Raw genomic sequence first — 20,979 nt, forward strand, 5'->3', positions numbered from 1 at the left:
CGCCACGCCTATATTTTGTTATGTCTATAGAGACATTGATTATTTATTATTATTTTGTATGCGCTTATGCGCCTGGATATGTTATTTCTATTTGAACATTGAGATTGGGCGTGCCAGACACTATGGGCACCGTCCATTAGCTTTATTTTCCTATTTTTGGTAGAAAGCAAACTCAAAAGCTAAAAGCTTGTCATATTTTTGTAATTGGGCTATTTTTGAGCATAAAGATTGGAAATATACATTAAATACATGCTTTGTGAAGCGCTCACACAAGGCATGGGGGAGATTGAACCCAATTTGTCTCTTGCTTCATGTCGTGCTTGCTTTTACATGGGTTTTTGTGCTAAAAAGTAGAGTACTTTGTTCTTGGGGACCTTCCGGGATTCACCACGTGAGCTATCTGCGTCCGATCTGCGCACCAAAAGCCGAGTGCATCCGTCTCCTGGGAGGTTAGACTGGCCAATAGCAGGTACTTTCGTTGTTCTTCTAAGCCCAACCTAATCTCCGCAGGTTGGGGTGGCATTTGTAGCCCCGCATGCAGGGCTCCGTGCGATGCTCAGTTTCTTCTGCACCACCTCCAACGACTCCTTTCCCTCCGGCCGGGTTGTGTCCAGTAATGTGTTGAGGAAGGTCTATTGCTGGGCAGTGAAGGCTATTTGGGCGGCGTCTGCTTTGCTTTCTGCCAAGATTTTTTCTTTTTCCACCAAAGCGAGGCGCCGTGCCAGTGCCTTCACCCATTTCTCATTCTGCTTGGCCCACTCCTCGGCCCTTCTGTTCATTCCTTCCATGCTCTTCCTCTGCTTTTGTCCTAGGGTTATGAGCTTCTACTCCTAGGCTCTGAGTTCTTTGCTCATACTCTCGTGCTCTTTCCTTCTGAGGTGTAGTTGATCGGTCATGGTCTCTTTTCGCTGTTGCTCCTTCTCTTCTCTTCTCTCCTCTTCTTTGGCGTTTAGTTCCTCCATCATCTGCTCAATGTTGGCGATTTTTGCCTCTAGTTCCCCATGTTGCATCAGGAGGAGCTTGTACTCTTGTTGCATCTGCACAAGTTCTTGATTCTCGTCCTCGAGCTGCTGTTTGTAGCTTTCTTCCATGTCTTCTTTTGCTTTCAATTCTTGCTTGAGGTCAAGTATTTGACGTTGTTGCATGGCTATGATGCAGGTTTTCTCCAGTTGGAAGGTGGCCATTGACTCTTTCTCTGCCACCAACTCAGCCACCGCCATTCTCTTTTCCTCCTTCGCTTTCTCCAATTGGGAGAGCAGCTCGACGACGTATTCAACATAACTGGCTGGTGGCGTCATTGTTGCGTGGGTGGGGGTGGTTGAGGCCTCCACACATGGGCGCTTCTAGTCCTGCCTTGATTTTGCATCCATGGCTGGCCTTTTTTGCCCCGTGGCCGTGGTTTCTGTGCTCTTCGCTTGGGCCATTTCTTTACTGATGAAGTATTGCATCCAGGCCACAAAGTTTGAAACCTCCATGCTGGTGAGGATGCTAGGGGTGAGCATAGCGGGTTCAGTGGAGGGTGCCATGAGGGTGGGGATAGGATGGAGGGGTGCTTTGCTTTGCCTTCTGGGACTACGGGTGGCGCAGCTTCTGGTGCCTGCACGCTAGAGCTAGGCCCTTCTTCTCGCAGCTGGCTCCAGGCTTCTGGATCGTCCGCCTTGCATTGTTGCTCGATGGACTAGCGTGTGGGCTCGGCCAAGTCCTCCTCTTCCTTTCTTCTTAATTCCTCTTCTTCCTCTGCAGCTCTTCGTTGCCTTTCTTTTTTGGCCTTTCTGTATTCTTCCTCCAGTTTCTTCTTTTCTTCCTGCTTCCCTCTTTTTCTCTTTTTAGCCTCCTACTTCGATGCCTTTTTAGCTCGCTTGACTTGCTCTGTTGCTTCTTCTTCTTCCTGCCTTCTCTTCTTCTCCCTCTCCTCGGCCTCCCTGAGGGATTGTCTTTTTGCTTTTTCCAAATCTTCCTTTTCCTTCCTGCGGCCTTCATCAGGTTTCTTTTTCTTCTGCGCTGTCTTCTTCTTGGTTTCCTTGACCTGCTTTTTGCTTGATCGCTCTTCTTGCCCCTGTCCTTCCTTATCGGTCTCAGTCCTGTCTCGCTGGACCTCTCCTGGTACTGCTGAGGGGGTGACCTGTCGGGCGTTTCCCCTTCCCCCTCTTCTACATCCTGCATCTCTTTCACGGCCTCCTGGATGATTGCTATTAAGATGCTTCCATAGGCAATGAACGAGGCCTTGGACGAGGCTTTTTTTCTTTCTGCTGCCTTAGATACCAGAGACTCTCCTCCTGCGGGCATGCTTCTTAAAGCCAGTGCCTTAGCCACCTGGTCGATCATTTTACGCACATAGCTGTTCCAATAGACTTCATGTAGGGTATGAGCCGCCACATTCTCCAATATCGGCACACTGATTTGGTGCATCAATGCATTGTAGCACTGGCTAGAAAAGAGCGTGTGTACCAGTTTTGCTTGCAATCTGGTTTCTGCATCAGGGATATCTTGAATGCTGATGTCGTCGTTTGTCAGTACGTCCTCCTTTCTCATCCCCAGCATGGCGTACACATCTCTTTTCCGCTTCTTTTCTATTTTGGGTTCTAGTTCCAGCACCTTTTCCACTAAGGCGGGGGTTAAGCGAACCAGTACTTGCTTGGCGTTTTGTCCCTTTCCCATTGTGACGGTGTCGCATTCGTTGTCGGGGTCGTAAGACCTGAGAAATTCCACACATCTTGTGTGGTCGGGTTCTTGTGCGAATCTTTGAAGGTACCTGGTGAAGTTGCAGTTTTCAATGACTCTCCTGGCTGCCTCTTCCTTGGCCACCAATCCTTCTATGTTGTGAATAGTTTAAAATTTAAGTTAGTTGTAGGCGCGGCTCTCCAGGGTGATGCTGTACCGTGCTCTCTCTTCTTCTGTGAATGGAACCCGGTGGGCACGGTCTTGTTGCAACAATTTTTGTTCCTATCATGAACCCCAGTTTCCATTAGTTCTTCCAAATTGACAATACAAAAACATCCTAGACTGAAAAGGAAAGATTTACGTGTTTATTGAACGGAAGCCTTAAAATCCTATCCAACGCGAAGCCCTCCTTTTCAGCTTTAACTTTTTGCCTTTTATTAAAGTTCTCTTGTCATTTTTCTACTTTGCTTGTTGCCTACGTGCTTAGCATTTTGCTTGACTTCCACGAATTTTAATTGATCTCTTGATTCTATTTTTAATTAATCTCTTGATGCTCCTTACTCTCCTTTCCCTCCCAGCTTGAGAAGAATCCTTACTAGGATTGAAGGTGCGGGGGGTTGAGGACCTTGGAATGGGTCTTAGGAGTCATCGGTGTAGGAACCGTGTAAAAGTCCGGATTGTACTCTAACTGAGCTGTGCGGTTGAGATCAACCGGGCGAGTGCCTACGTGCGTTATGTAAGTGAGAACATCTGTTAGGAAGTCACCGGAGGCATTGCGGCTAGCAATGTGTAGCTCCTCCTATGTCAGTAGGCGATTGAGGTGAGGATGTCCCTCGATGTGCTCCTCCAAGGGTCGATTGCGAAGAGTGTCAACACTCTATATGAGGTTGGCATGATATAAGTGGGGTCGTACTCTGCTGTTTTGATTTCGCGGCGCTGCTCCGCGTTGGTCATAACTCGGTAGCCCTCAACTTCCCATTGCAACCTAAGAGTGTACCAATGCCGCGAAAATGGGATTTCGTCCCAGCAAGTTGGGATAATTCTGCGATTTCTTGGTCGGTGATGGCAGAAGTGGTTCGCTGATCGTATGATGTTATGAGACACTGTTTGAGTGCTTGCTCTTTGGAGACCTTGCTGTCGAGTAATAGAGCCACGGAGTTTGCTGCCTTTGCAAAGGCAAGTTCAAATGTTTCCCAAGAACAAGGAATCGTGTGAATTTCGGTTGCGAAAGGTTCGGGCAACAAGCCTAAGTCCAAGCGGTCATAGCTTAGAGCCAGGTCTCTGAAGGTGGCATCGAGCCATCTAATGCAATCAACCACGTCCTCCCCTGTATCTATGGCCAGATCTGAGGCCAGTGTCAAAAATGACTTTCACTTGTAGGAGGGCTTAAGACCTATTGGTGGGCTAGGGTTTGATGGCCTAAGAGCCTTTCACAGCGGATAGTTGTGGCTGCGAGTGTGCCAGCGGTTGCGGTTGGGTGCCCTGGCTTAGGGCTAGTGGAGCGGCAGCTACTTCGGATTGATTACTGCTTTCAGCATGGATCATCGTCGTCGGATGGACTCTAGTGCATGATGGGTTATGCGATGGTGCCTGTCGTTTGGGCCGGCAGGCTTGTTCGAGTCTCTCGGGCATATGTGTAGATGGGCTTGCTAGATGTGGTCCTGGGGAGCACTACAGCTCGTTGTGTTGAGGTTTGATGGGGCTGGGGGTGATCAAGCTCAGGGGTAGCATACGAATGGCGGTCTTCGACGGGTGGGTTTTAGGGATATACAACTAGGTGTTTCCCTCATAGTAGCCTTGCACGAGCAGGAGAGCTTTGGGGAGCCACCTGCGCCAAATCATGCCCTGAGGTGTCCTAGTTTTAGCGCTAGGGGTCTTATGCGATCGTGCGTGGTGACTCCTAGGCGGCGGTTGTGGTTGTTTAGGCCTCCATTGGAAACTATGCTATTGTGCCTTAGCTTTTGTCACCACGAGTAGTGGTTCTTGAGTAGTGGTGGGAGGTGGCCGGTCACTACCCTGCTTCTTAGATTCGGATGCTAATAGTTTTACCGGTGGTCGTGTGGACAGTTCCATCGTGCCACCCTTGCTGAAAGGTGCATCAATACGGATGTTGCCTATGGTGAGGTGAATGCGTTGCCACTCATAATCGACGTGATGCATCCAAGAATGTCACATAACATGAACTTCCTGCGTTCTGTTTGAACTCTAGGGCCAAGGGTTGTTGGCAGGGTGCATCATCATCATCTTCTTTACGGAAGGGTAACTTTGGATGACAAGAGCTATTGCCAAAGGAAGGCCTATTCTTCTTAATCCATTTCTTATAAAGGATTTGCATATGAAATGATTCATGGATTAGTCCAAAGGGTACCACAATCGTTTTGTAGTTCTACTAGTCGTTGCATCCATGCTTCCTTTCCTTCCCATCGCTCCTGAAGCGCAATTCATAGGCTAGGCACAAAGAATTCTACGGGGAGAATTGCCTCGGTTCCGTAGGTGAGCCTAAAGGGGGTCTGTCCGACGACTGTTTTGTAAGTTGTATGGTAAGCCCACAAGGCCACCATTAGCTTGTTATCCCAGTCACTACGTGAGGCCGAGGCTGCCTTGGTTAGGACATTGACAAGAATCTTATTTGTGGATTCCGCCTGGCCGTTTGCTTAAGGGTAGTATGGGGAGGATTTTCGATGGATAATCAGGAAGGTGGATAGGAGACGAGTTCTCACTTCATTGATGAAGTGTGTCCCCTAGTCATTGACTAGTTCGATGGGGCATCCAAATCGTGAGATCACCTGCTCCCATAATAACTTAGCAGTTGTTTGAGCATCGTTCTTTCGGGTCGCTCTGGCTTCTGCCCACTTTGTTAGGTAGTCTGTGGCCACAATGATGTATTTGGCCTGAGAATACTGTGCAGTAGGGCTGATGGGTCCTATGAAGTCGATTCCCCATTTTTCGAAGGGTTATTGTGCAATGATTGGGGTCAACTCCATCTGATCCTTGCAAATCGAGACCTTTGTCCGCTGACATTCGTCACAATGCTTAACAAATCGCGCGACATCATGGAACAACGTCGGCACCATAGTTGAGCTTGCAACACCTTGCGGGTTGTTGTGTCTCTGCAAAAGTGTCCCCCCGCAATCCCACTGTGCGCCTCTGAGAGCACGTCATGCATCTCATGCTCACACATGCATCTGCGCATCAATTCATCTTGCCCTAAGCGATACAGTTGGCCTACTATCAACTGGTAGGGTTGGATTTTGAGAATAAGTTGCCTTAGTCTTGCATTTTCCATTGGTCGTTCCGGTAGTCCATGCTACAACAGTTGGACTATGTCATCTGCCCAATACGGTGTTAAATCGGCTTTGAATAAATCCCTCCCGATGGAGAGGTTAAAGAGGTGGGTGTCTGGCAATTCATCTGTGATGCCTTCACCAGCGGGTCCCCTGTGGGGATGCGTGACATATGATCAACCATGTAGTGTTGTTTCCCTTTGTATAACCACCGAGAAGTCAAACTCCAAGAGCAGAAGGAGCCACCGAGCGATGCGTCCCATAGCGCAAGGCTTGTTCACTAGGTATAGCAAGGCTTGGTGGTCTACGAAGAAGGTAAAGGGTGTAGCCAATAGATAATGTCGGAACTTCTTCACAACAAACACCATGGCCAAGCCCTCTCTTTCGGTCGTTGAGTAATTCATTTCCGTCTCCGTCAGGTATCGGCTTGCAAAGCTTACTGGATAGTCTAGGTTGTGCTTGCCAGGTTGGCACAACACTGCCCCCACTGCGATTTTAGAAGCATCGATATGCACGTGGAAGGTTATGGTCCAGTCCGAGGCTCATAGAATTGGTGCTGTGGTTAGAGCCTTCTTCAGCTCTTCGTATGCGCATTGGCAGGCTTCAATCCATTCGAAGACAATCAGTAGTTTGTACAAAGGTCTTGGTATCAATGCATAATTCAACACAAACCGTCGATAGTATCCTGTATGGCCTAAGAATCATTGAACTCCCCTGTAGTTGGTTGGTGGTGGAAGGTTGAAAATAGCCCTAACCTTCGAGAAGTCAGTGGCAATGCCATTCTTTGATACCACATGGCTGAGGATGCATCCATGTTTCACCCAAAACTGGCATTTCAAGGGGTTCAAGGAGAGACGATATAGGCGACACCGATCAAAGACTGCTTGGAGTTTGTTCAAGTGTTCCATCCAATTCGAGTGAATGTAGAGGTCGTCGACAAAGACTTCTAACTCCTTGCGAAGCATGTCTTTAAATATGGTGCACTTGAGACATTGGAAGGTGCTAGGGGCATTAGTCAACCCGAAGGGCATGACTATGTACGCAAAGACACCCCACTTGATGGCGAAGGCAGTCTTATGCCTGTCGGCAGGATGCACTTGCACCTGGTTGTATCCTGAGAAGCCGTCCAAGAAACTGTAGGCCTCTTTGCTTGCCACTCTTTCAAGCATGTACTCGGTGTATGGTAATGGATAGTTATCCCTCTTAGTAGCAGCGTTCACCTTTTTATAATTGACACATACTCTAATTTTTCCGTTTTTCTTCATCACGATGACTATGGGTGATACCCAGTCAGTGTGCTCAATTTCTAAATGAATCCTGCTTCCATCAGCTTATCAATTTCTTCCTTGACAATGTGAGCGTGCTTCGGATTCATTGGGAACGGTCGCTGCTTTACTGGTGCTACGTCTGGTGTCATGGGTATGTTATGAGTCACCACACTCGGATCTACCCCTTTAAGCTCTTCCAAGGACCATGCGAACACGTCCACATATTCTCACAAGAGGGTGACCAGACTCGCCTCCTCATCCTCGGCCAAGTCATCGGCAATGAAGACTGGTCGGGATGTCTCCCCTTCTCGGGCTAAGTTCACCTCTTTGACTCTGGCTGGTCCCTCAATTGGTTCGCTCGTTTGTCCTTACTGTGTGGCACCCATCAAGATCACTACCCTATCACCTTTCTTGAATTTTGTAAATCGTTTTGGAAGGTCTTGTGGTTTTCATTGCTCATCTGTTCGGGTGTCCGTGGGTTGTTTCGCCTTTTCTTACTTTAATCGTTTGCACCTCAGATGGATAGGTTAAGTCCCCGGCGGTGCGTCGGGTCTTGGGCGGCCTAGGTATCTCTGGGCCGCTATCCGAGCTCACTTCTGACTCAGAGTCGAACTCGCTGTCTTCGCTAGAGGAGGGGGTCTCCTCAGGTGGTCACAGTTCAGATGGTGATTTTACTCTAAGCACTTGTGTCGTCCCTGGTTGAGCTAGGCCTACTTGCTCAAGGTCTATGGCTGCTATGTATTCTAACCAGGCATGGTCACAATTCATGTGCATGAGCTCTTGCTTTGTCTGGTAGGCACTTCTTTTTTGCGGCTTGGAATCTGCCCGTATCTATTCTATTACATGTCCCTCCGTGTCGTACTCTATCGAATCCACCTTCCCTCCACTCTCATCCTTGAAGGGTTGGCAGTCTTCGTACTCATCGTCAGAGTCCTCTGCACTAACTGGTTTGACGTCCCGTAGGGCTTGGTACTTCTCTTGTCGCTACTCCAGGACCAAGGCCCAGTTGTACATAAGGTTCAAGCCATGCACTGTGGTCCATTGCCACTCAGATTCGCCTAAGAGGTCCTGGAGAGGCGTGAGGTTTGCTGCTGAGTTGTTAGCCAGCTTGTTTGTTAAGTATTCCAGGGCCTCTTGGAGTTCTTTCTTGTTGCCTGGCACTTGGAGGGTGACGGGCTTAGGTGTCCCAAGATGGGTTCCTTCCATCATGCACACTGGTATAGTGGGCGTGCCATTGGTCGTGCCCATCATCATGATGGCTTGCTCGTGCGCTTCTTCGTCTGAGAATGGTAGGTTGATTGTAGCAAGGACATGCATCCAATCCCGCTCGTCTTCTGGACATGGGATATATTTGGTCAAGGGCCCATAAGACTTCTTGACCTGATTGTCGCCCTTGAGTATCGAGGAGATGGCATCCAAGTTGACTGGTGAGGTTTTCCAAGTGTCCATCTCCACCCTCACAGCTTCCATCCTGTTGCCTAAGAAGATCAACCCGTTACCCCAATCTTCAATAACTCTGGCATTGCGCATCCAGGGCCGGCCTAACAGAACATCATAGTCCACCCCCTTCATGACTATAAAGTTGACCGAGAACTGGATACCTGCGATTTTTACTGGCCAGTTTTTAAGTACTCCGAATGGCCTTACCCTCATGTCGTTTGCTAGTGTGACGTTAAACCGAGCGGTCTCAATAGGTGGGTTTCCCCAGGTTTGCAATACCGCATGGCTCAACACACTAACCCTGGCTCCCGTGTCTATGATCCCTTTCCTTGTTGTGTCTCCTAAGGCTAGGACTAGTAACACTGCATGCATCTCGGTGCCTTCCCAGAAAGCGTTAATGTGCAAGGATTTTGGCACAAAGTGTAGCGTAAAACTCAGTATTTGTGTTTCTACGTCCTGATCCTGCAGGTCGAATGCCTGTTCCCGTGACTCCTCAACCCACTGCTTGAGGTTTCGCCATAGGGTGGGGTGCTGCTTAAGCAGGTCTCCTAGGCTTAATGTCACTGGGGTGGTCACTAGTGTGGTGAGGAGTCCGTTGGTTGCTCGTCCTTCTCCTATGCCAAACTGCCCTGGCCAATGGCCGTGACTAATTTGTGGCCCTTTAGCATCAAGGCTTGCCCTCAGGGGTGTTGTCTGGGGTGCAGTTGTTCTTCCTAGTTTTGGTGGAGGGGGTAAGCTTGTTGTGGTCATGCTGATGAGATCCTTGCTATCATCCTCTAAGATGGGCTCAACGCCTCTCAAATGTGCTTGTGCCTCTTTTACCCAGTCCCTCACTTTCTCTATGCCCTCGAGTTGGCTCTTCGGACGCAGGTATTTCCCTACCTTGGCACTCCCCTTTTCGGCCGTCTTGGGGGCTGAAGTTTTCGTCTCTGCGTCCTTGACCTTCTTTTCAATAGGTAGAGTTGTAGCACTCTTGGCCTTCAGTGCGATTTTAGCCTCTGGCCTCCTTTTCCTTTGCTTGCGGCTCTTTTTTCCCGTTGAGGCTGCATCGAGGTTACTAGGCCCTAGTAGAGATATGCCGGCCTGCTTTGTCTGGGCACGGGTCATGACCCGCAACAGGATGGGCATGGCCTCCCCATCAAGGTTCTCGACACCGAATAGCCCCAATGGGACAGATGGTACTTCGGTTGGATTTGTAGATGGTTTCCGCTTTGGGCAATCGATGAAGAGGTGGGTGATTCCACACTCTACGCACCTTAGGTCAACCTTGTCTTTGTTCTGCTACTCCCTTTTTGGGCAACGCAATGAGACATGGCCTGGGTGTCCACATGTCCAACAGATGATTGGTTCAGCTGCCCCCCTAGGCCTCTACCTCATCCCCTTCCTAAGGCCATCACTGGTACTGGTCGATAGTCCACGAGGACGGTGTTACCCTCTTTGTTGTGAGAGACATAAGGGTATAAATAAGTCTCTTCCTCATTTGGCTCTTCAATATAGTGGATTGGAGCGTCACTCGGTGGATGGGTCACATAGGGATCGGGCGGCCTCGGTATACCTGTGGGGTTCATGTCCTATCCTGGGGACAGCCGGCTTCAGGTCGTTAGGTGCAGGAAGGGGACAATGGGACTCCCCTTCTGAAAAGTGGTTGCGGTTTGTTGGCTAGGTAAGGCTGGCCATATGGTTGGGAGTACGAAAGTCTCCTGGGCAATCTGTAGTGCATAGCGTTGTGATTTGAACTTGCCGCAGTTAGTGCAAGGTCTCGATCGAGGGTCTTGACACTCGACTGGCAAATGATTTCTGCCACAGTACACACATTGGATGTGTCGCCACGTTGGTCGTCTCCACAGGTCTTGCAGCTTGACTATCTCCATCTTGACATCAGCCAGGTCATGGCTCATCTTGGTGGCCTTCCCTTATCTTGGGATGATGGTGCGGGTCGCTCCCCAGAGGTTGGTGCTCTTTCCAAACCTCGCGAGCTGGTTTCTTCTGAGCTGGAGTTCCTGGAACTCCTCTCTTTCAGTTGGTCATCAACTCTGATAGCTTCCTCAAAGACCCTAGCTAGTGTATCTCGCTGCAGGCTCGAGTTGACTACCAAAGCCTTATACAGTTCCTCGTTTCGAATTCCATTGATGAACACAGTCGAAACTGCTCTCTCAATCGGTCATTCGCCTATACGAATCCTCTTGAAGAGGCTCCTTACGTGGGTTATGTAATCACGAATGTTTTCCTTCTCTTTCTGGTTGACATTCATCAATCGCACCAGCAGATTATCGGAGTATCCAGGCTCGGTAAATCTCTTAATGAAGAGATCCTTGAGGCTATTGAAGTTTGCCCGCTCAGTAGAGTCTAAACTTGTATACTAGGTCATGCCCTTGTCCCCCAAGTAGAGTCCGAACGCTTGAGAATGTTGAGTCAGGTCGTTGAGGCCGTTTGCTTCGCAGACTTGCTCGAACTGCTCTACAAAGCTATATGGGTCGTCATGGGATTGGTACTTGTCGAGATGCTTTGCGACTATCGGGATTTTAGACTGGCTCTTAGAGCCTTGGGTTGCTTCTAACCCTGCAAGCAACAAGGTTGCTAACGCTGCAGCACTTTTGCTTTGCTGCGGTGTTGTCTAACAAGCGCTTCATAAGAAGTTTGCTCAGCGTTAAGTCTCCTTCTAGGGCTCTCTTGTGATCCGTTCGGTTTCGGCCGGCTAAGTTCAACACTCGCTATACCTCACGCAATTTCATGCTTTGCCTTTGGCTCTTGACCTGCTGGTCTCTATTGTACGCGGCTATGCCTTGCAACGCCTTATGGGCTAGCTTCCTCTCTTCTTCTAAGTCTGGGATGATAGCATATGTTGTTCGACCGCGGTGCTCATATTGGGCATGTGCATCGTAGCTGCTGACTAGTTGCTAAATAGCCTCTGGGAAGACGCCCAAGTCGAGTTCCTCATTAGCCCTAAGGTCCGCGCTTTCCTCCGCCATGCTGAGTTCTCGCGCTTTGCCAAGCTATCAATCAGATTGAGTGGGTTTGTCAAATCCCTTTCGCTTGCGCCGCTTGCTTGGTCCCACTCTGTGTGATGATGGTTTATCTTCGTCCGTGGGTTTTCTCCTAATTGTGGGTTCTCCCCCATTGCGTGGGCATTTTTGCCAAGCAACAGCCTTCTAATCCCATTTCCCAACAATTTTCAGCCAATTAATTATTTTTTAAAATTAATTAATTTTGAAAATTAATTTCAACCCTTTCGACCCTACCCAAAAATAAATTGCCCATCCATAATTAAATTGGCTAGGTCAATTGCAACCCCGAGTGGTCCCCAACCCTAATCAACCCTTGGACTGGCATTAATTAAATAATTAATGCTAGTCCCTAGTGTCACCACTAACACTTAATTCAAACGTCCGATTTTGAGAATCGGACGTTCGGACAACCGTCTGATCGGACCAACCCGTCCGATTTGGGCACTCCGACCACTCGGACTCGGACCACTCGGACTCGGACTCGGACACTCGGACACTCGGACACTCGGACCAACCCCGTCCGATTGGACTTTTAGCCTGATCGTCTGATCAAGGAAATTAGACTCACGAAATAGGACACGTCAGCAATCGGACCAAACCCCTATGGGCACCCATCCTTTTTTACATGACCGGCCATTGTGGCAATGTCCCTTTTTCTAATTCCCTCTTTTTGCTTAGTGCTCCAGGCCTATATTCGGCTATTCTTTTACAGATGGCACAGGAGGGAGCCTGGCGCTCTTTTACAAAAAAATTTTGGAGTTTTTGAGGTGCCTTTTATTTAAAACTATGCTTTTGGACCCGGCTTAGCTTTGGAGTCCGTCTGTGTGTCCTTGCTCCTTTTCCATCTTCTTTCTGCCTTTTCATTCGCCTTTCCTTCTTTTCGGCTTGGGGTTAACATTACAAGATAAAGTAAAGCTTGATGGTATGCAAAGAAGGTGAAATGAGTAGCCAAAAGATAATCTGGAAATTTCTTTACAGAAAATACCGTGGCTAGGCCTTCCTTCTTTGTCGTGGAGTAGTTCATCTCCGTATCCATGAGTTTTCTGCTAGCAAAGTTCACAGGATAGTCAAGAGATTGTGCTCACCAAGCCAGAACAAGACAGCTCCTACGGAAAACTTTGAGGTATCAATGTGCATGTGAAATGTTATGCTTGAATTCATGGCTCGCAAACTATGTAAGCAAATATGCCCCATTCTGTGGCAAATGCCATCTTGTGTCTATCGTCCGGGTGCACTTGAACTTTGTTATAGCCCGAGAAGCCATCCACAAAATTGTAGGCTTCTTTTTCTGCTACTCTGTAAAGCATGTGCTTTGTGTAGGGCAATGGATAATTGTCTCTCTTAGTTGCGGCATTCACTTTTTGTAGTTTACACACACTCGATTTTTTTGTTCTTTTTTAGGAAAATCACGATGGGTGATATCCAGTCTGTGTGCTCAATCTCATAGATGAATCTGGCCTTCAATAGTCTATCAATCTCTTCATTGATGGTGTGAACATTCTTCGGGTTCATCGAGTAAGATCGCTTTTTACTGGTGTTGCATCTGGAGTCATTGGAATATTATGCATTACGGCTCTTGGATCGACTCCTTTGGGTTTATCTAAGGACCCAGCTCGCAAGAGAGCAATGAGATTAGCCTCCTCTCACTTGGTTAGGTCATCAGCTATATAAACATGGGTTGAGACTTCCCCCCTTCCCTTGCTAAGTTGACTTCCTTGACTTTGGCAGGCCCTTCTATTAGTTTGCTTGCCTGTCCTTGCCTCTTCACTCACAACAAGATCACTACCCTATCTCCCTTCTTGAATTTAGTGAAGCACTTTGGTAGGTCCTGGGGATTTCTTTGTTGTTCAACCTCCGACTCCTTTGGTTGCCCTCTCTTTTCCTCCTTCAACCATCTGCACCTTAGATGGACCGGCAAGTCCCCCTTGGTGCATCTGGTTTTAGGTGGTCGGATCGCTCTCAGAGATTACTTCCAATTCTAAGTTAAACTCGCAACCCTCACTAGAGCATGGAGTCTCCCTTGACGGTCATAGCTCTAAGACTGATTTTTTTTGAAGAGAGGTGCGGCACTAGATTGGACTAGCCCTACTTGCTCATATTCTATCATGCTTAAGTGCTTTAACCAAGTGCAATCACATTCAGTTCTGGAGACTCCTCTTTCAATTCTAAAAGCATTGGCCCTTCTTGGCTTGGAGTCTACTCATATTTGTTTGATTAGTCGGCCATGTGTGTCGTACTCTATCATCTCGGCTTCTTCTTCACTTTCCTCATTCACAGAGTAGCAGTCCTCGTACTCATCATCTAAATCATTATATTCTGACTACTCGTTGTTGTCCAAGTATCTATTCTCAGCCCTTTTTTCATCCATGATCAATGCCCAATTGTACATAATGTTTAGGCTGTGCAACTTGATCCATTGCATCGGCCCATCCATGAGATCTTGGAGTGGCTTGAGATTGGCGGCTGGGTAACGAGCTAGCTCCCTTAAGAATCCCTTGGAGCTCAAGTCTATTAGAAGGAATATGGAAAGGGGTGGGAGTTTGTTGTTTGCTAGGGATTTTGGTCATCATGCAAAGTGGCACTAAAGGTGGGGTCTTACCCTTTGCTAGCTGGGATGTGGTGGCTTTATGAGACTCATCTGATGTCCTTGTAGCTTACTTATAATCCTCTTCTTCATTTGAAAATGGTAGGTCGATGGTGGCTAGCACATGCATCCAATATAACAGGGAATATACTTTGTTAATGGTACATACAACTTCCTAGCCTATGAGTCTCCCTTTAAGATAGAGGAGATGGCATCCAAGTCGATCAATGTGGTCTTCCAGATGTCCATCTCAACTCGTATTGTATCCTACCTATTACTTAGGAATATAAGGCCATTACCCTAATATTCGATTACTCATGAATTCTGCATCCAGGGTCGACCTAATAGAATGTCATAGTCCACTCCCTTCATAACTATGAAGTTCAATGAGAACTACACACCTGCTGTTTTCAAGGGCAAGTCCTTTAGTACTTTGAATGGCCTAACTTTCATGCCATTTAGGCAATATGACATTAAACCTTATGGTCTCCATTCGCGGGTTACCCCATGCCTATAGGATTGCATGACTAAGCACATTGACTCCTGCTCTTATGTCTACGATTCCCTTTCTTGTGACGTCTCCTAATGCTACCACTGTCAGGATTGCATGCATTTTTGTGTCCTCCCAGAAAGCATTGACATGCAAGGACTTAAGCACTAAATTAAATGTTAGGCTCACTATCTCTATGGTTGCGTCATGGTCATGCACATCAGCTGCTCCTGGCTCGTTAGATCCCTCTACCCATTGCTTTAACTCTCACCATAATGAGGAACTTTACCTAAGCAGATCCCCCATCGGTAGAGTCATAGGGGCCGATATCAACGTTGTAAGTAGGCTACTAGTTGTTTGCCTTTCATTATGCTCTACACTCTTTTGCTACTACTGCTCTTGGGAAGTTTGTCCACTTGTGGTGCCTAGGCCTCATCTTTCTGGTGCTACATGGGGTGCGGATGCTTCTCTAGATTCTATGTGAGTCGGCGAGACATGAGTACTCACACTGGAGAACTTGTTGACCTCGTCTTCTAGGATGGGCTCAGCATTCTTTAGGGGCTCTTGGGCCTCTCTCACCCACTCCTTGACCTTGTCAACCACTTTCAATTGGTGCCTCGAATTTGGATATTCCCCAATCTTTGGCACTCCCCTTCTCCGCTATCTTAGGAGAAAATGTTTTTGCTTCTGCATCCATGACTTGCTTAGCCTTTGTTGGTACTGTAGGGGCACTATCAGTTTTGAGTGCAATTTTTGTCTCAGCTCTCTTCCTTCTCCTCCTGTGACTCCTCTTCCCTATGGAGGCTACGTCAAGGTTGCTAGGTTCAGGTTATGAGATAACGGCCTACCTTTGCACCCTAGTCATGACATTCAATGAGATGGGAGTGGCCTCGCCATCAAGTGTCTCGATCCAAATAGCCGCAAATGTATAGATGGCATGATAGCTAAATTAGTGGACTATTTTCACCTAGGACACTCGGCATACAAATGAGTGTTTTCGCACTGAGGGCATCTCAAGTTGGCATTTTCTCAATTAGCTTGCTCTCGTTTAGGGCAACAAGATGAGATGTGTCATGGGTGGCCAACAAGATGAGTTTAATGTGCCTTTGCGCTTTTGGCCCTTTTTCCTCTTATTGCTACTGTCGGGTCGCCATTTTTTACTTTGCCTTTTTTTTTGCTTCCTTCTTTTTTATTTTTTGCCTTTCTTGTACTATGGTTAATGCCTAAAACTTTGGTATCATCCAAAATATTTACATGGGAGAAGAATGCATTGGGAATGACATGATTGTAGCTTGCTTCAATCATAATTTATTAGGATGTAGCTAGCAATGTTTTATGAGGTGAAGGTAGGAGTTGTAGAAGTGAGATGATAATTATTTTACTAAAAATGATTCATCAACATGTAACTTAAGATTAGAAGACAAATTTGGTCTTCTAAAGATCTTAGTAAGCACGAGCCATGGATGATTTCATCACCTATATATATGAGAATTCACCCCTTTCATTCTCGAGCTAGATACTTAGGGTATATGGTATTAAGATTGCAAGGTGCAGATATGTATACCCTCACATAGACTCACAAGTATGTGTGTTCACATGGGTACACACACACACATTTAAACCAAGACTAGTCATGCATCATGAATAAATGTGCCTCTATTCTCTTCGCAAATGATATGCACAATCGCATATGCTTGATTTCCACATTTTGTTATTCCACAATAAGGAGGGAATTATAGATTTTATATAAGAAGTGAGACATTACAAATATGAAGATGCAAGAAACATTAGTCTTGGTACCTTTTAGTAAAGGTAAACTCACAACACCATAATGAGGTTTTCCAGCTTGCAATCAATGAAATCTTCTTGATGTGGTCACTTGAATCTCTCCTTCACTATGTTACACAACGGCTTGCCATAACCACCCACCGTGACTGACATTGAAATCACCTCCCATATAGTGAACTGCTACATTGATTGCTTCAAGCTATATTGATGTTGTTGCCTATATAAACCATACACACAACCCCCAAATTCATCCTCTAAATCACGACTCTTGTGTCTTTCCAATCTTGCTTGTCTACCTTACCAAAGCTCTCGAGAACCGTCGCATTCCATTTGGATGTGATTCCGGGTTTACCATTTTCAGCTCGTACCAGCTTGCGGCGTTCATACGTGTTGGAGGTCGTCCAAGGAAACCTTCTCTGAGTTCATGATCCTCCGGCAAGACAGTGACGTGTCCTTGATATACCATCTTCTTCGTGGTTCGTGACCTTCGGGGAGTCTAACTGTGGCCCACACAATGGACATGCATGATAACCTGAGGTAACCAGACCTGTAAGGCGAGCCACGACCTAGTGAATACTTGATTGAATGAGATAAAATATAGATATTACCAGCGAGAACGGAGGTCTGCATCGATCATTGCCTCCATCTCAGGCTCCAAGATTGTAGGTAGGTCGGGAGGGTTGTCTGTCTCCTCTAGCATTGACGGTATAGATGGGCCTTGTGAGTGGTGGATTGGCTCCTGCAATCCATCCATCGCACGTCCACGAACTCTTCTAATTGGCCGCAAAGGGTGCACTCCCCCTTGGGACGAGACATCACCTCCCTGGATAGAAAATTTTCCAACAAGACCTAATCTTATTGTGTATGGTTTTCAATTAGCTTGCGAGTACAATGCATGATTAATATTAACTTCAAATTACCGTTTACTGAAAATCCGCAATCGCCTGATCAATGATCTCAGATTGAAACTGGCCAAATCGTCGTACGAGTTCTATAGACAATCGGCGTTTTCGTCTAATTGCCAACTTGCATTGAGAGCAAGGACATGGGACACACTGATTAAGATATGCCTCGCGATCTTGAACAATAATACCTTCTTCATTTTCCATCTTATCTACATTACAGCAAACGAGGCTCAAATGGATAGCTTTATGGAGATGTATGTCAAGTTGCAAGTTGACCATAAGCTCTTGCATTATACATAGTAGTTGAGAGATTTATTGATGTTATATCTCAGCCCTATATCATGCTCAAGGATTTTTTTGTCCCGGTAGATAATTATTCATTATTGTTTAAAAAAAAGCATTGGTTCATAAGGTTCATGAGTCGAAGACTAAATGTTTGGACTTGATTAAAAGATTGGATAATGGCTTAGATGCTAAACCCAAGATTGTGTCAAGGCAGAACAGAGATGACAGGTGGTACATTGACTCTGGTGCGTCAAACCACATGACCCCGCATGGAGAGTGGTTTGATGAGATGGTTGCAGGTACACATGGTCATGTATGTACTGGGGATGATACCCAACATGACATAAAGCATAAAGGGATTGTTCCATTGATGATGCCTGATGGCAAGAAGAAAGGCCTGCATGATGTCTTATATGTACCGACCATAACAAAGAATTTGTTGTCTGTGGGTCAAATGGCAGAACAGAATCTGCAAGTGAGGTTTAACAAGGATGGATGTTTCATTGAGGAGTATGGAAATGGCTACAAGCTAATTGCCAAGGGCAGAAGGGATGGCAGGATGTTTACTTTGGAAGCGACCATTCTTGAACTTAAAGCAGCTATGTTTGCTCATGATGAGAGTGCCATTCGGGATATAGAGATTTGGCACAAGCAGATTGGACATGTCAATGTACAAAAGCTGAAATCTATGCAGCAGAAAGAAGTAGTACTTGGATTACCTAAACTCAAGTATAATGATTTTGGTCATGTATGCCCTGCATGTCAGTTTGGGAAGCAGGCACGGTTTCCTTTCATGAGACATGTAAAAAACAGCACTAGGCCTTTACAGTTGGTACACTCTGATGTCTGGGGTCCTTCACATAATGCTTCCTTTGGCGGTGCATGATATTATGTCTCATTTATTGATGATTTCAGCAGGTACACTTGGCTTTATATCTTGAAACATAATGATGATGTGTTTGATGCATTCAAAGACTTCAAGAAACATGTTGAAAATGAATTAGGCTGCTACATATCATGTTTGAGATCAGATAGAGGAGGTGAATATGTCTCAAACTACTTTGACAGGTATCTTGCTAAACATGGGATCAGAAGACAGCTCACATGCAGTTATACACCGCAGCAAAACGGTGTTGCAGAGAGGAAAAACAAGGTTTTGATGGAGTCAGCTAGAGCTATGCTGAATGAAAAATGTCTGCCAAATGGTTATTGGGCTGAAGCAGTGGTGACTGCTGTAAATGTGCTAAATCGAACCCCTACAGCAGGGATTCATGATGTCACTCCGTATGAATGGCTGTATGGTCATAAACCTGATATTTCACACTTAGAAGGTATTTGGCAGCATTGCATATGTGCATATACCGGATGAGAAGAGGAAGAAATTGGATCCTAAGGCAGTGAAAAGTGTGTTTATTGGATATGCACAGGAACGGAAAGCTTATAAGTGTCATGTACCTTCTACGCATGAGACACTCATAATAAGAGATGTGGTATTTGATGAGTTAGCATCTTGGTATGGGAATCCTATTGCAGTGCCTACTGATGGCTCACCCAGTATGAGTCATGCTGAAAATACTCCTGTAGAGAGTACTTCCATGACTGGTCAGACAGGTGATGTATCATCTACAGTGAGTCCTTGGACAGGACGATTACGGAGTCACACTACTGCATCCACTGACACGAATATGACAGTGAGGGGGAGAACAGATAAGGGAAAAGAAAAGGTTTTTGAAGATGTAACAGGTCCACTCACTGTAGGTTATGATTCATCTAGCAGTGACAGCTTAGATAGTGAATTGGGGATTCCATCTGTTATGACGCCAGGTGCTAGACAGAGCCGTTATGTGCCGCCTCATGAGAGGCAAGCTCATAGTGAGCCACAGCTCAGGAGATCAGAGAGGGTCAGACGACCTATTGACATGTATACTTACACTGGATATTCAGCCCGTCATTATGCTTATATGACGAAAGTAACAGGTTTTAGAGAACCAACTAAGTTTGATGAGGCAGTTTCAGATGAGAATTGGTGTGCTGCTATGGATGAGGAATATTCAGCTTTGGCTGAAAATTGTACATGGGATTTGGTACAGTTGCCTGAGGGCAAAACACCTATTGGATGCAAGTGGGTGTATAAGGTAAAATGTAAATCAGATGGATCATTGGAAAGATATAAGGCCAGGATGGTTGCAAAAGGGTATGCGCAGCAGTATGGTCTTGATTATGAGGAGACTTTCAGCCCTGTAGCAAAGATGGCTACAGTTAGAACTGTGATTGCTTTGGCAGCAGCTAGAGGCTGGAAACTATGGCAGATGGATGTAAAGAATGCATTTCTCAATGGAGAATTACAGGAAGAGGTTTACATGGAACAGCCTGAAGGCTATGTACATCCTGAATTTCCAGCACATGTATGTCGGCTGAAAAATGCATTATATGGGCTGAAACAGGCACCCAGAGCATGGAATGCTCGCATCAGCAGTTATTTACAGCACCATGGTTTCCGATTGGGAGATGCTGATCATAGTCTGTTTGCGAAGAAGACAGATAGTGGCTATGTTTTTCTAGTTGTCTATGTTGATGACTTAATCATTACAGGAGATGATGAAAATGGGATTGCTGAAATAAAGACGTGTTTACAGGCTGAGTTTAAGGTGAAGGATCTTGGAGAGCTGAATTATTTTTTGGGGATTGAGGTTGTCTCTACACCTCGAGGCATATGGCTGCTACAAAAGCAGTATGCTCATGACATGTTACAGAAATATGGTATGGCTGATTGCAAGCCTATGGATACACCTTTGGAGCAGAATGTCAAGCTGCAAATTGATGTTGGGACAGAGATTGAGAATGTTACTATATACAGACAAATGGTAGGCAGCTTGATCTATCTCACGATCACTAGACCTGACTTGAGTTATGCTATGGGGCTGATTAGTCAGTTCATGCAGAAGCCTCGCAAACCACACTTGGATGCAATCAGAAGAATTCTGAGATATGTAAAGAGTACCACAGATCATGGGCTGTTTTATGCATATGGGAAACCCCTTGACTTGATGGGGTACACTGATGCTGACTGGGCTGGTTGCACATATGACAGGAGGTCAACCAGTGGCTATGCATTTGGATTGGGTAGTAGCATGATCAGTTGGCAGAGTAAGAAACAGCCTACAGTTGCATTGTCCAGTACGGAAACAGAGTATCGTGGTGCGGCCTTAGCGGCCTGTGAAGCTAAGTGGTTACAGAAGTTACTGAATGACTTGGGAGGACACTTGGAC

The sequence above is a fragment of the Lygodium microphyllum genome, chromosome 2 (assembly GCF_053477565.2).
Source record: "Lygodium microphyllum isolate KBCC chromosome 2, Lygodium_microphyllum_v1.1.10, whole genome shotgun sequence".
NCBI lineage: Eukaryota > Viridiplantae > Streptophyta > Polypodiopsida > Schizaeales > Lygodiaceae > Lygodium > Lygodium microphyllum.